The following is a 14,810-nucleotide window of genomic DNA, read 5'->3' as shown; positions in this document are numbered from 1 at the left end:
GTATTCCTTTCCGCCCCAGCCCGCCCCCTTCCCTACCGCCCAACCAACGGCCACTTCCTGCCTCACTCCCAGCCAATCCCCACGCTCCACGAAGAATAGCCCTAGGGGGCGTATGGGAAAGTCCTCAGAGCGATGGTCGCATTGACCAACTGAATTCAGAAGCTGGCGCGGGGGGGCTGGCCTTGGCCCTAGCCGTAGCTACTCAGGAGCGAGGGGCGGGCTCAGGGCCGGGCTTCGTGCGCTGGGGCTAGCTCGCGCGGCGGCAGCGGGAGTCAAGGCCTCTTGGTTCTGCGGCACGTGACGGTCGTGCTTCTTCAGCTGCTGTGCTGCCTCAGCCGCTGTATTCTCTGCGGCGCGAGGCCAGTTGTGCGGGTGGGAGCAGGCGCGGGCGCCACCGGCCGTCCCGCTGAGGCTCGAGGTGAGACGGGAGGCCTGCTTGTGTTCGGGCCTGCGAGGACCCTTGGGGGCCTGGATACACGGCGCCGCGACCGGGGGCCCGAAGAGTCGGGCGTGGCCGGGGCAGTGGGGTCCGGTTGGGTTTCGAAAGCTCAGGCCCAGGCTGGCACTCCAGCCGTGTGGTGTGTGGCCGGGACCTGGGCCGCTTGAGTTAGGGAGCCAGGCCCAGGCCGCACCACCGGGGTCGGGAGGCGTGGCAGGTGCCTTAGAACCTCTTTTGACCTCTGAGAAAGCTAACTTCTCCTTCTGGCTTTGCTTCTAGGGCTTTCTTAAGCCTATTGCTGGCTACCTGTGAAGCTGGGAAGTGGCCTGGAGTAACTGGGTAAAGGTCTGGAATAGGATCGGGCCTAGTCGATGTCCCTTGTAGTGGGGAAGAGTTGATAGTGGGTCGAGAGAGAATATTTAGCATTAGAGGTTCAGTATTTGAAAATTAAAATCACAGAGTGAAGAGTGGAGTATGGAGAATGTGCTAGAACACGCAGTGGCTGGAAAACTTAAGCCCTGACATTTAATTATATCTCTTCATGGATGAGGAGTAAGTAATCTGGTTTGTAAATTCACAAAGACTGGCAGGAAAGCACCCAAAAGCTCTCTGGGCAAGTCATTTTATAGTGGAGGAAACTTGAGGCCCAGAGCTCTGAAATGATTGGCTCAAGGTCATAGGATTAATTTTATGATCACGTTGGAGTTTTAGTTGAGGCAGTTTTGATGTAGTGGTTAAGGCTAAGGCCCTGGTTCAAGTCGTTAATCTGTCATTTGTTGCTATATGAACTTAGGCAATTTACTTCTCCTCTGTACTCCATTTTTCTCCAAATAATGGATATAAAATCTGATGGTGGTGGTGTTAGAACTAAACTGTGTATAAAAAAGGACAGGAGGCACTTTGACTACTTGATAAATGATTTAAATAAATTAAGGCCTGAATGATGTTGGTCCCCTACATCAACATCCTCCTTTTTGAGTTGGTTAAGTTCTGGGACCTGAAGTCACGTTTATATATAGGAGGAAGAAACTGGACTTAGTGGATTAACTGCTGGGTATGACACAAGTGAATGCTGGCTGGAGGAAGTTAAACTGAGCTGAATATTAAAAGCTTGGGAGGACAAAGGTGAGCCACAGTTAGGTTTCTTTACCTGAGTTAGGAAATGGAACATTTTGCTAAATTTTTTAATAAGAATTAGTGGGCGGGAGGATTTGTTTTGTTTCAGGGTTTTTTTTAAAGGGAGGAACTGTATTGATCTTTAAAATCATTCTGTATGTCAGTCTTTTAACAGCCATGTTTAAGTGCCATGACTAGAATCACTGCTGAGTTGTCCATTTGCTGTAGTAAGAGCAGAGGTAGAGAATTGTTTGGGCGTTCTCCTGTGCCCCAGCACAAGCAAACAAGTCAGGGAACTGGATTATGAGATAGCTAGAATGAACGGTGTATTGGAGTAAATGTGCCGCACAGCAAATGCATTTCCTAACCTGTCTGATAATGAATGTCAGCAACTCCCTACCTGACTATCTTGACTCAACAGTTTCAACTAGCACATTATCTTCCAAGGACCTTGAGGGGTAAACGTTTTGACAGAAGTTGTTGCTGCAGTTTTGGCAATCATGCTCTTGCGTCCTTTCAGTTACAGAGTTCACTTTGCCCTGAGAGATAGCTTAAGGGGATGAAGTGACAATTGGTAAGCACAAAAGCAGGCTGGAGAGACTTGAATTCCAGGCCCAGCGAGGTAACTAGCTTAATGAACAACATTAGTTTCCACATCTTAGAACAGAATGAGGAGTGCCAAGGATACCTTACCATTAGGGATCTTTTAGGAGAGACAAATAAGATGGGGAACATGAAACCGCTTTGAATGGCGTAATGAACTATGCAAGTAGAAGAATTGGCAGCTCATAACAACTCCTAGGAAATAACAGTGCCTGAACATAGTTACAACCTGTACAGCTTACTGTAGAGCTTTGTCAGAAAAGTGCGGGCTGAATGCTTTGTTAACTATAACAGATGATTTTTAAATTAAGCTTAACTGTGAAAATTATTTGGAGAATTTTATTTTTTTAAGTAACTTAAAATCTTCAGCAGTGTTTTTGGAATCCACATTTTAAATTGACTTAGTTTATACAAAAAAGGAAAGTGCTATGGAAAGATACATTTTAATGTTCCTGTCAATCAAAAGCAGAATTCAGAACTGAACTAGGCAGTGTACATCTATTTTTTTAGTGGATGAGCATTTACAGTAAGGACCACTTTGAATTTTATGTACTTCCCTCCCACTATTAAGTGCTTTGATGTTTCGACTAGATGTAATCAAGAGGAATGAAAAGTAGTAGTAAAATGGTTATCTGTGACTGGAATCAAATTCCTTTTAAGTGGTTCCTTTTCAATCTAAGACTTCAAGTTTCTTATCGCTGTTAAAATTCAGTGTTTTAGGACCATCAAAGCTTAAACGGTGTCGCTGGGCAATACCTAGTAATAATAGAAATCACTGATAATGTTGCACATTACTGTGAGCCAGGTACTGATATGAACACATTGCATGCATTTTGTTTATATAGCTATCCTAAGGTGTACACAGTGTAAATGTATCCCAGTGTAAATGGCTCAGATGGTAAAGCATCCGCCTGTAACGCAGGAGACCCGAGTTTGATCCCTGGGATGGGAAGATCCCCTGGAGAAGGAAATGGCAACCCACTCCAGTACTCTTGCCTGGAAAATTCCATGGACTGAGGAGCCTGGTAGGCTACAGTCCATGGGGTCCCAAAGAGTCGGACACTGAGTGACTTCACTTTCACTTTAAAAAGTACACAGTGTTGTTATTTTAGAGATGAAGAAACTGAGGCCCTGAAGTTAGTAATTCACCCAATATGCCAAGTTATTAAGTAGAAGATTAGGGATTGTGACTTCTGAGTTCCTGCTCCTTGTTGTACAGGAACAAAAGTTGTGTCTGACTCTTGTGACATTGTGGACTGTAGCCCGCCAGGCTCCTCTGTCCTTGGGATTTACCAGGCAAGAATACTAGAGTGGGTTGCCATGCCCTCTTCCAGGAAATCTTCCCAACCCAGCGATCAAACCGCGTCTCCTGCTTCGCCAGTGGATTCTTCACCGTTGAACCACATGAGAAGCCAGTCCTGCTCATTAACCGTACTTTTAACTGTGACCTTGGACAGTTTAGCTTTAGTTTCCTCATGTGTCACATGGATGATAGAAGCTCCTGGGGATCTTATGAAGATTAAATTAGACAATCTAAAGGTGTCTAAAATCAGTGAGACATAACATTTTAAAAGGGTAGATAAATGGATAGCCTACATGAAGGAAAGACTGCCTCGTTTTTTAATTACATTCAGCCTTTGGAAAAAAATCACTTTGTGGAATTCCCTGGTGGGCCAGTAGTTAGGACTTGGCTATTCCATTGCAGGGGGCACGAGTTCAATCCCTGGTTGGGCAACTAACGTCCAGCAAGCTGCGCAGCCAAAAGGAAAAAAATCACTTAAAAAAAAAAAAATAACCAATTCTGCCAGCTAGGTCACTTCTGTTCTTTTTTCTGATTTCTCATGGGTTAAAGGAATTAGAGGTGACATTTCCTAACTACTTTTAAGAGATAAAATTCCAAAAAGAAAAGCTTCAGAACTGAATGATTTCACTAGTGAATTCTACCAGATACTTAGGGAAGAATTAATACCAATCCTTCACAAACTTTTCTAAAAAATAGAAGAAAGGAAAACACTTCTAACTCATCCTTTAAGGCCAGTATTACCATGATAACAAAATGAAAGACTTCACAAGAAAACCGTAGAACAATATCCCTTAAGCAAATAAATGAAAAGTCCTCAAAATGCTAGTAAGTGGGATCAAGCAACATATAAAAAAGAATTATACACCACAGCCAAATGGGATTTAACCCAAAAATGTAAGGTTGGTTTACCATACAATAAAGAATGTAATATATTACATTAATATATATTGCATTAATAAAGGACAAAAAACCTACACGATCATCTCAGTTTGATAAAGTGCAGCACCCTTTCATGACAGAAGCACTTAACAGACTAGGAATATAAGGGAACTTTGTTGACCCTCCTAAGAGAGAAATTCCTTTTGTGGGATTTGTTGTTCTTTTCTAATTTCTCATGGGTTAAAGTAATTAGAGGTGAAATTTCCTAACTACTTACAAAAATGATTTATTTGGCTGTCCTGGGTTTTAGTTGCTTAGATCCAGTTCCCTGACCATCTGGGGCCACCTGCATTGGGAGCACAGAGTCCTAGCCATTGGACCACCAGGGAAGTCCCCCTAACTACTTTTAAGAAACAAAATCTTAAAAAGCCCAGAACCAAATGGGTTCACTGGTGAATTCTACCAAATGCTTAGGGAAGAATTAACACTAATCCCTCACAAACTCTTCCAAAAATAGAAGAGAGGAGAATAGTTTCCAATACGTTCTATGAGGCCAGTATTACCCTGATACCAAAACTAGACAAAGACTTTACAAGAAAGCCACAGACTAATATCTTTATGAAAATAGATGCAAAATAGACTATCTTGAAAATATCAAACTTTAATTTTAAAATAATTTGAGACTCCATTTGTTTTAAAAATCTTTTTTTTTGAATGGCCCCTTTGTGAGCATAAAGATACTGCCTATGAGAGGTGACAAATTTAATATTTCTTTAGTGTTTGCCAGTTCCTAAAGTTGCTCTAAATCAACTTTTGATTTGTTGAAATTCAATGCAGAATGTGTATGTTTCTAATAGAATATTTTGTGTTCAGTTGAAGTCTCATGTGTATTTTTCAGTATGTATAGTAAAATAATAGGACTCTTTAGAATGTGTCCTGAGAACAGAGTTACCATTAACCAAAAATAAATTTGGAGGAATTCATGAAATTGGTGGCAGAGCAGAAAATAAGAAAGTCACAGATAAACAGGGATATTTCCCTGTCCAAATGCTACAGTTGTATATACACCATTGCAAGGAAGAGGTAAAGAAAAAAAATGATAGAATATAATGAGAAGAAAGCTAGTTCTTCTTGTTACATAAAATCATTCACCTTTGTTGAAATATGTAGGAGGTGTAGGCAGTCTGGGAATTGAAGATGTGGTTGTACTAATTGTGCATCAAAAGAACAAACCATTTGTGTACTTATGAAGTACTGGACTCTGATAGGCTGTGTATTATCTTTTTGTATTTTCACAGCAAGCCTTTGAGCTAGTAGTACTACTAGCTACATTTATAAAATAGGGAAGAAAGACTCCTGTAAGTTCAATAAGCTGACCAAGGCTACAAAGAGGGTCAAGAAAGCCTTGAACCCAGATTTCTCTGACATGACAGTTTACACCATCACATACACTGTACTGCCTTTTGCATAAGGCCTTAATTTTCTGAATCGTCAGTTTTAAAATAGAGTGCTTCCATTTCTAGAATTCAAGGTAAATTCACTCTTAAAAGTTAAAAAGTGAATAGATTAAGGTCTCTTGAAGAATCCTTCTGACCCTGAGATTTTGAGAACTGGGCTTTTTGTTCTGTCCTTGGAAAATTGAGATGCAAGTTGGAAATCATTTATATTATTTATAAATGTATATTACAAATATGCATGTATTTTCTTGGCTTTGTGTACATTTCTTGGCTTTGTGTACATTTGTCCATGTGATCCCAGTGGTAGAGATTCTTTGCCTTGGATATAGGCTGATAATTATATTTGATTATTAAAAGCAAAACACTTATTAACTGGAAGGAAGGGGGCAAGATGTTCAGATTTCTAATCCAACTCACACTTCTGGGTCTTTCTCTGTACTTCTGTGCTTTGAAAGACTGGGTCGATTGAAAGCTGGTTTCTATACAACTTTGATCAAGTCTTAACGAACCAACCATACTGATCCAGTAATACATTTTTTAAGAGAAGCTTTCAGGTTTGAAATAATTACAGACCTACAAAAGTTGCAAAATAGTACAGAGAGATCTCTTGTACCCAATACCCAGCCTCCCCAAATAACAGTATAGGTAGATAACTATAGTAAAATATCAGAACTAGGAAAAAATTGCATTGGTACAATCTACAGACCATATTTGGATTTCTCCAGGTTTTACCTGCCCTTGGGTGTACATAGTTACGTACAGTTTTATCATGACACTAGTTGATAGTTAACGTTTTTGCTTTTTGGTGTTTTTTATAGACAAAATATTCAGGCTGGAGTCTTAAGTAGTACTAACAGCTCTCCGCATGTTTTTTCCTAGTTAGATAAAAGGTTATGAGTTTATGTTATCCACCTCCAACTCCCCTGAAACTTGATTGGTAGAACTAAGGGTACAGAATATTCATGAACGCTGAAAACATGGGCAAATGCATTTTATGTTTCCAGACTTTAAGGACACCCTTTATTGATCCTGAAGGTCAGAGTTTTTTTGTTGTTGTTTTTTTTTTAATATTTGATAACTAGTTGGCCCTCATGGAATTGAACACTATCAGCAAACATTCATTTAGTGTTTAATATGTGCCAGGTTTGCTGCTGGGCATTAGACCCATTTTCTCCTTTAACCCTTTGTAATACAGAATTCTCACACTTCAGTCTTGTGACTGCCAGGAAACAGTCTTGAGCCCTGCCACCCAGTATTTATTGAAAGTCCATCTGAGGGAATTTCCTGGCAGTCTCACGGCTAGGCATTTTCACTGTTGGGGCCTGGGTTTGATCCCTGATGTCTCAAGCTATGCGGCACGGCCAAAGGGGGAAAAAAATCTAGCTGAGAAATATTTAATGAGTATTTGAAGGAAGTGCAGTCTGTTCACTTCTCTGGAACCTAGAAATTGTAAGTTTTATTTCCAGATCAAGTTCTGAATCAACAGAAATCAGAACTTGGCCTGTATAGTCTTGGCCCTCATATTGTTGGTTTTATTGACTTCACTTTTGCTCTAGTTAAGGGATACTGTACGATAAAGCCACACAAAACTGTATTTACATATAATGGTATTTTTAAGAAAAGTTCACTTTGGTAGACTCATAAATGTTAAAAGATTTTCTTGTTTGTGGTTTTGATTTTTAATTGCAAGTCTCCTGGAGGTCTGTAAGTGATTTGTAATTTGGCCAAGACAGGACTTTAAACGGGCACACTGAGAGACAGCTGGTGGCACTAAGCAGTTTAGTCATGAATTAGACATCCACCTAGCATTTGTGCCCAAGCTCAAAGGGGCACTGTGGTAGAGTTTAAGGTAATAGCCTTGCGGTGATTAAGAATAAAAATAAAAATGGCTCTTAGAGGAAAATCAGGAAATGAAGTACTCCAAGAAAATGATGGCTTTCAAGCAAAAAGTATGAGAGAAACTGCTATAATGGCATTCAGGAATAGGAGAAATCTTGCACTGGAAGAGGTAGCTTAGTGAGCATGATTCTTTACTGCTGGAAAGTGTTAACTTGGTTTACAGGCACATAATTTCTTTACTTTTATTCTTAAATATTTTAGATTTAGGAGTCATTTGCTCTGGGACTTTGGGGAAGTGGGGGAGTGGGGAAAATGTGCGGTTTATTTTTTTAAAGCATTATTGCTTTGTTATTGAGCTTCTTGTTACATATTTCCTGTTAATAATCTTAAAAATAGTGACAACAGAGAAATACGCTGTCTGCTTTGTTGTTTAGTTGCTAAGTCATGTCCCACTCTTTTGCGACCCCATGGACTGTAGCCCGCCTGGCTTCTCTGTCCATGGGATTTCCTAGTCAAGGATACTGGGAGTGGGTTGCCATTTCCTTCTCCAGGTTGGGATTTTCCCGACCCAGGGATTGAACCCACATCTTCTGCATTGCAGGCAGATTCTTTACCACTGAGCTACCTGGGAAACCCTTACACTCTCTGCTTAGGAGTTTCTAAGTGTTAAGACATATGAGTTCTATTTATTTATTTTCCCAAAGTAATTAATTAATTAGGCTGCAGTGGGTCTTCGTTGTGGGAGAGGGCGTGAAGGATCTAGGTCTCTAAACAGGGATCAAACCCGGCTCCCCTGTGTTGGAAGCATGAACTCTCAGCCACTGGTCCACCAGAGAAGTCCTTGAAGAGTTCTAAAGGGAGAAAAAAGCTGCTTCTTAGATGTCTTCTTGAACATTAATATAAGTGAAAAAATCATTTTGTGTATAAGACAAAAGTGGTATAAAATTATCAAGTAAAGTATTGGGAGACAGGAGACTTGGCCTCTGCCCCTCATTTGCCAATAACCGTTTTTGGCAAGTCAGTCTGTTGGACCTCAGTTTCTTCTCTGAAAAGAGATTTAGACTAGATTCCAACAGTATATATTTCAGCCCTGGAATTTTTTTTTGGAGGCTGCTGCTGCTGCTGCTAAGTCGCTTCAGTCGTGTCCAACTCTCTGCGACCCCAGAGACGGCAGCCCACCAGGCTCTCCCGTCCCTGGGATTCTCCAGGCAAGAACACAGGAGTGGGTTGCCATTTCCTTCTCCAATGCAAGAAAGTGAAAAGTGAAAGTGAAGTCGCTCAGTGGTATCTGACTCTTAGCGACCCCATGGACTGCAGCCTACCAGGCTCCTCTGTCCATGGAATTTTCCAGGCAAGAGTACTAGAGTGGGTTGCCATTGGGATAGGAGACAAATATTTGATGCATAATAGTGGAACATCCTTTTTTTAAAAAATGAATTTTTTACAGAATCGTTTTTAAATCTATAGAATCATTTCTGCCATGATTAACATTAGTACAGTACATTTATTATAAATAATGAACGGGTAATGGTAATTACCAAAGTCCATATTTAATTCAGATTTCCTTTGTTTTTATTTGCTGCTCTTATTCCATGGTACCGTGTTACATTTAGCCATCATGTCTCCTTAAACTCCTCTTGACTGTGACAGTTTTTAAGATTTTCTTTGTTTTTGATGTCCTTGAACAATTTGAGGACTACTGGTCAGGACAGCAGTCCCTCTGTTGGGATTTCCTTGATGTCTTTCTCATGATTAGAGGGAATATGGATTTTGGGGAGGAAGACCACAGAGGTTAAAGTACTGTTTTTTTTTTAATATAAATTTATTTATTTTAATTGGAGGCTAATTACAATATTGTATTGGTTTTGCCGTACATCAATAGGAATCCGCCACGGGTGTACACGTGTTCCCCATCCTGAACCCCGCTCCCACCTCCCTCCCCATACCATCCCTTTGGGTCATCCCAGTGCACCAGCCCCAAGCATCCTGTATCATGCATCGAACCTGGGCTGGTGATTGGTTTCACATATGATATTATACATGTTTCTCAATGCCATTCTCACAAATCATCCCACCCCTCTCCCTCTCCCACAGAGTCCAAAAGACTGTTCTATAATCTGTGTCTCTTTTGCTGTCTCTCATACAGGGTTATCGTTACCATCTTTCTAAATTCCATATATATGCGTTAGTATACTGTATTGGTGTTTTTCTTTCTGGCTTACTTCACTCTGTGTAATAGGCTCCAATTTCATCTACCTCATTAGGACTGATTCAAATGAATTCTTTTTAATGGGTGAGTAATACTCCATTATGTATATGTACCACAGCTTTCTTATCCATTCAAAAAATATAGAATGCTTCACGAATTAGCGGGGCCATGCTAATCTTCTCTTTATCATTCCGATTTTAGTATATGTGCTGCCGAAGTGAGCGCTGAAGTACTGTTTTCAGTGACATCACTTTTGGTCTTTACCTTGAGCACCTGGCTGAAGTAGTGTTTGCTGGGTTTCTCCCCTGTAAATTCCTGCTTTTCCTGTTCCCATATAGGAACGATAGCGCTCTGTGGAGCCCACTTGTAAGGGTAGGGAGTTACGTTTCTCCTCCTTGACAGTGGACTGTCTGTATCTGTTACATGGAATATTTCTGCCTGGGAAATTTGCCTCTTATTTGTTTAATCTCATTTATTTATTTATTCAGTAATGTAATGCGTAGATTCATGGGCATTTATTTTGTGCTTTGGAATATAATCCACTAGCACTTACTTACTGCTCATGTTTTCCAGCTTTGGCCATTGCTCTTCCTTTTGTTCCTTTGATGTAGCCCCCAATCATTGTGGGTGTTTTTTTGTTTTGAACACTTCGTCACTTTCTGGCAGTACAAGATGTTCCAGGCTTGTCTTATATGTTTGCTGCCCTAATCCTAGAATCAGTCAAGGAACCCTGTTTCCTTTTTATTGGAGATGATATTGGAAACCAAAATCCTTGGTACTAGGGTATTTATTGTATTGCTACTGAGGTGTAGTTTCTTGTATGCCCTCTTAACTGATAGAGCAAGAAAATATATGTGTGTATACTAAGTGGTTTATATGCACATATCTATAAATATTTCGTATGTAACCCTCTGTATATTAAGATAAACGTGAGTTCATATTGTAGTCTCTTAACTCTTGCCCATTACCATGTGGATTATCTTAGCCTCTTTCCCTTGCTTGTCCGTAAAGTTCCCACGCTCAGCATTGAAAGTGGCTCCTACCATACACCATCCATTTACTTAATTGTTCAATTCTGATATATATGTATAGCAGTATCCCAATTGTTAACCTGTATACTCATGTGACGGAGAAGGCAATGGCAAGCCACTCCAGTGTTCTTGCCTGGAGAATCCCAGGGACGGCAGAGCCTGGTGGGCTGCCGTCTATGGGGTCGCACAGAGTCCGACACGGCTGAAGCGACTTGGCGGCAGCAGCATACTCGTGTGAATCAGCGTAACTTGAATAGCGCTTTTGTATAGTGTGGTTTTGCAGACTTGACTGATTTCCAGAGCTACTTAGGTTAACGTCTTTTCCTGCCACCTCTTTGAGTGAGGTGGTTTCATACATTTGTAATACAGTTGGGTTGTTTTGTCACATCCTGTGTGTATCCTGGATCACTCAACCTCTTAAATGATGTTTTATAATTTCCATACATCAAGATTCATTCTCTGTGCTGTTAAGTTTTATGGGATTTGAAAAATATGTAGTACCATGTATCCATAATTACAAGAGTATACAGAATAGTTTCTCTGCCTAAAAGAGCCCCCTGTGCTTACCTATTCAACCCGACCGCCACCTCTAAACCTCTGATTTTTCTTTTTTTTCTTTTGATATCTAGGGTTTGGCCTTTTTCAGAATGTACTCTAATTGGAATTATATAGCATTGGCCTTTTCAGACTCAGCCTTCTCTCAGCAGTATCCACTAAAGATTCAAGTCTTTTTTTGGCTTAACAGCTCTTTTTTTTTTTTTTTAATTGAAGTATAGTTTATAGTTTGTTTACAGTGTTATGATAATGTCTGCTGTACAGCAAGGTGATTCAGCTTAGGAGCTAGTCTTGTAATTCGGAACAATATTTCATCGAATGGGCATACTACAGTTTGTTTACTCATTCCCCTACTGCAGAGCGTTTTGGTTTCTTCAAGTTGTGAGTTATTATGGATAAAGCTGCTATAAACATTTGTGTGGCAGGTTTTGTCCAGTCGTAAGCCTTCAGATCAGTTGGGCAAGAACTTGGGAACATGATTGACAAATCATATAGTAAGTCTATGGTTAGCTTTGTAAGAAGTTGCCAGATATGTTCCAGAGTGCCTGAAATTTTAGATTTTCACCAGCACTGAAATGAGTTCCTGTTACTTCACATCCTTGCTAGTGTTTTGGATCTTAGCCGTTCTAATAGGTGTATTGTAGTATCTCATTGTTTGCAGTTACCTAATGGCAGATGAAAGCGCTTCCCCGGTGGCTCAGCGGTAAAGAATCTGCTTGCAGTGCAGGAGCTACAGGAGACCTAGGTTCTATCCCTGGGTCAGGAAGATCCCCTGGAGAAGGACATGGCAACCCACTCCAGTATTCTTGCCTGGAGAATCCCACGGACAGAGGAGCCCAGTGGGCTATAGTCCATGGGGTTGCAAAGAGTCGGACACGACTGAAGCGACTTAGCAATGGCAGATGATGTTTGATCTTCTCATATGCCATCTAAATATCTTGTTTGGTGAGTTTAGATGTTTTGCCCATTTTGTAATTCGGTGGTTTGTTTTCTTACTGGTTGAGTTTGTGTTCTTTGCACATTTTGGAAACCATTTCTTTATTAGATATTTATTTTGCAAATATTTTCTCCTAGCTTGATTTGTTTTTTAATTCTCAAGTTTCTTTCATGGAGTTAAAGTAAGTTCAACCAATTTTTTTCTTCTGTGTTTCTAGCTTTTGATGTATTGGAAACTCTTTGTCAAACCCAAGAATGTTTAAAATTTCTCCTATGTTTTCTTATAGAAATCGTAATAGTGCAACATCCTTTTTGATACAAGGAATGTGGGTAGGAGGACTGAAATGAGGGTGGGTTTTGTTTCTTGATAATATTGGATTTTTATTAATGAAGTGGAGAATTAAGATCACCTTAAAATATAGTGTTGAATTATTTCTAAGTGTGACCAAGTCTTTAACAAAATTTGGAATGTTTGGGCTGGCTTAATAGTGGCTCTTGAAACTAGACCTGTTTACTGTAGCATTTTCTTGGGAGTATTGGCAAATTACTTTGGCAAGTATTGAAGTAGCGTATGTAAAACTAGCAGTGGCTTAGGCTTATAAACACACAGCTGTGAGAATTGATTTGTCATGGTTTGGCAGTGGTGGTTCCTCCACGGCTTTAACAACCCTCTAGATGATGTGAAAGTTAACACATATGTGCCTGAGACTTCTCAAACCTGAAAAACCAGGTCCTGAAACTCAGGGTGTAGGGGAAATGGTGGTGGAGAGAAGTGCATTTCCTGTTGTTCCTGACTGGGATGGTAGCCTTATGCTACCGGACAACTTTTACTTTTATTCTGCCTCCCCCACACAGATGCCATCTTTCCTGGGTTCCTTGGTCCAGCAACCTGTTCCGCAGTCACACTCTTCTAAACCCTGCCTGAATCCTCCATTCCAGACCACTCCCTTCAGGACCCTTCCTGACTAGTCTTTCTATCCTCTCTATCACACATGTTCGGGATGAGCTACATTTTGTCTAGTGTCATAGAAATAGGACATTTGAATTCTTTGACTCTCACTTATTGGTTGTGATATTGAGTAAATGATTGGGTTGTTTTCATTTCACTACATCTTAGTAATACCTCAAGGGAGGTTTACAAAATAATGAACTGCTTTTATAAACTGGAAAACAAAGCACAAGTTGATTGTTCATAAACCCTAATCAGTGGTTCTCAAGGTAGCAACCTTTGCATCCCCTGGAACCTGATAGAAAGGTAAGGGCCCAGCGCGCACACTGAATCAGCAGTGTGTTTTAAAAAGCCCCCTGATGCATGCTCAAGTTAGAGAAGAGCTGCCTTGTGACTATGCTTAACCTAAGGAGAGTTGTATTAGGCTGCTTGGACTGCCATGACAGTACCACAGGCCGGGTGGCTTAAGCAACAGAAAAGTTTTTTCTTACAGTCTGGAAGTCCATGATCAAGGCGTTGGCAGAGTTGGCTTCTGGTGTGGCCTTTCTCCTCAGCTTGGGGAGGGCCACCGTCTTGTGTCCTCGTTGGACTTAACGTCTGTGCACATGGATTCCTGGTTCTCTTCCTCTCATTATAGACAACAGGCCTATCGGTTAGGGCCCCAACTTTATGACCGCTTTTAACCTTAATTACTTCCTTAAAGGTCCTATCTAGTTATGTTGGGAGTTCGAGTTTCAGCATACAGATGTGAGGTGGGAGGCACAGTTAAGCCTGTAACAGCAGTATATGTTGTATGTGTGTATGCTCAGTTGCTCACTGTGTGCAAATCTTTTACAACCCCATGGACTGTAGCCTGCCAGGTTCCTCCATAGGATTTCCCAGGTGAGAATACTGGAGTGGGTTACCATTTCCTTCCCCAGTGGATCTTCCCGAAACGGGCATCTCCTTCATTGGCAGACCAATTCTTTACCACTGAGCCACCTGGAAGCCCATAACATAGCAATAGTGCATCAACAAATTAACAATTACAGAGAAAAAAATCAATCTTCCTGTTCTGCAGTTGTTTTCTCCCTCACTAAACCCTACCTGAATCCCACTTTTGAAAGATGAGTAGTTAGTTCATCTCCCTGATTAGCTTTTCCTTGAGCAGCAGTGTTTTAACATCAGTACATAGTCCTTATTAATTCTTTGGTTTTGTGATTCATTTAATTGCTACTAGGCTTATCGTATTTTGCCTTTTTGATTTAACTGTTTTGTGGACTAATTTGATTTATAGGTTATCCCTGGGAACCCAACTACCATTTATAGCATTATTTCTGTGAGGACTTGTTAGGTTGTATACAGTTGATTTAGATAAAAGTGTTGAATCAGCCTGTTTAGTTTCAGAGAATCCAGTGTAGTTGTAAATCAAAGCAATATTGCTATGCCATTGTATATTTTGGTGGTAGAGAATAGAAGCCTTACCAGTGAAAAATTCAAATTACTGGCATTTCT

The 14,810-nt window shown here is 40.6% G+C and overlaps 1 protein-coding gene across 2 annotated transcripts in view; it reads left to right on the top strand.

Moving 5' to 3' along the window:
- The first annotated feature begins 305 nt into the window (after nt 1–305).
- CANX (calnexin) overlaps nt 306–14,810 on the top strand; it is a 32,906-nt gene continuing 18,401 nt past the window's right edge. The window contains exon 1 of one of the 2 annotated variants that reach the window (XM_010830685.1): nt 306–418. The gene's annotated coding sequence lies outside the window, so the exon portion shown is untranslated. Of the gene's footprint in view, nt 419–1,378; nt 1,565–14,810 lie in introns of those variants that run through there. The other variant, XM_010830684.1, reaches the window with a different exon arrangement.

This window comes from Bison bison, unplaced genomic scaffold (assembly GCF_000754665.1).
Source record: "Bison bison bison isolate TAMUID 2011002044 unplaced genomic scaffold, Bison_UMD1.0 scf7180017864519, whole genome shotgun sequence".
Classification (NCBI taxonomy): domain Eukaryota; kingdom Metazoa; phylum Chordata; class Mammalia; order Artiodactyla; family Bovidae; genus Bison; species Bison bison.
Note: the sequence above shows the minus strand (reverse complement) of the source record. Positions and strands in the feature narration are given on the sequence as shown.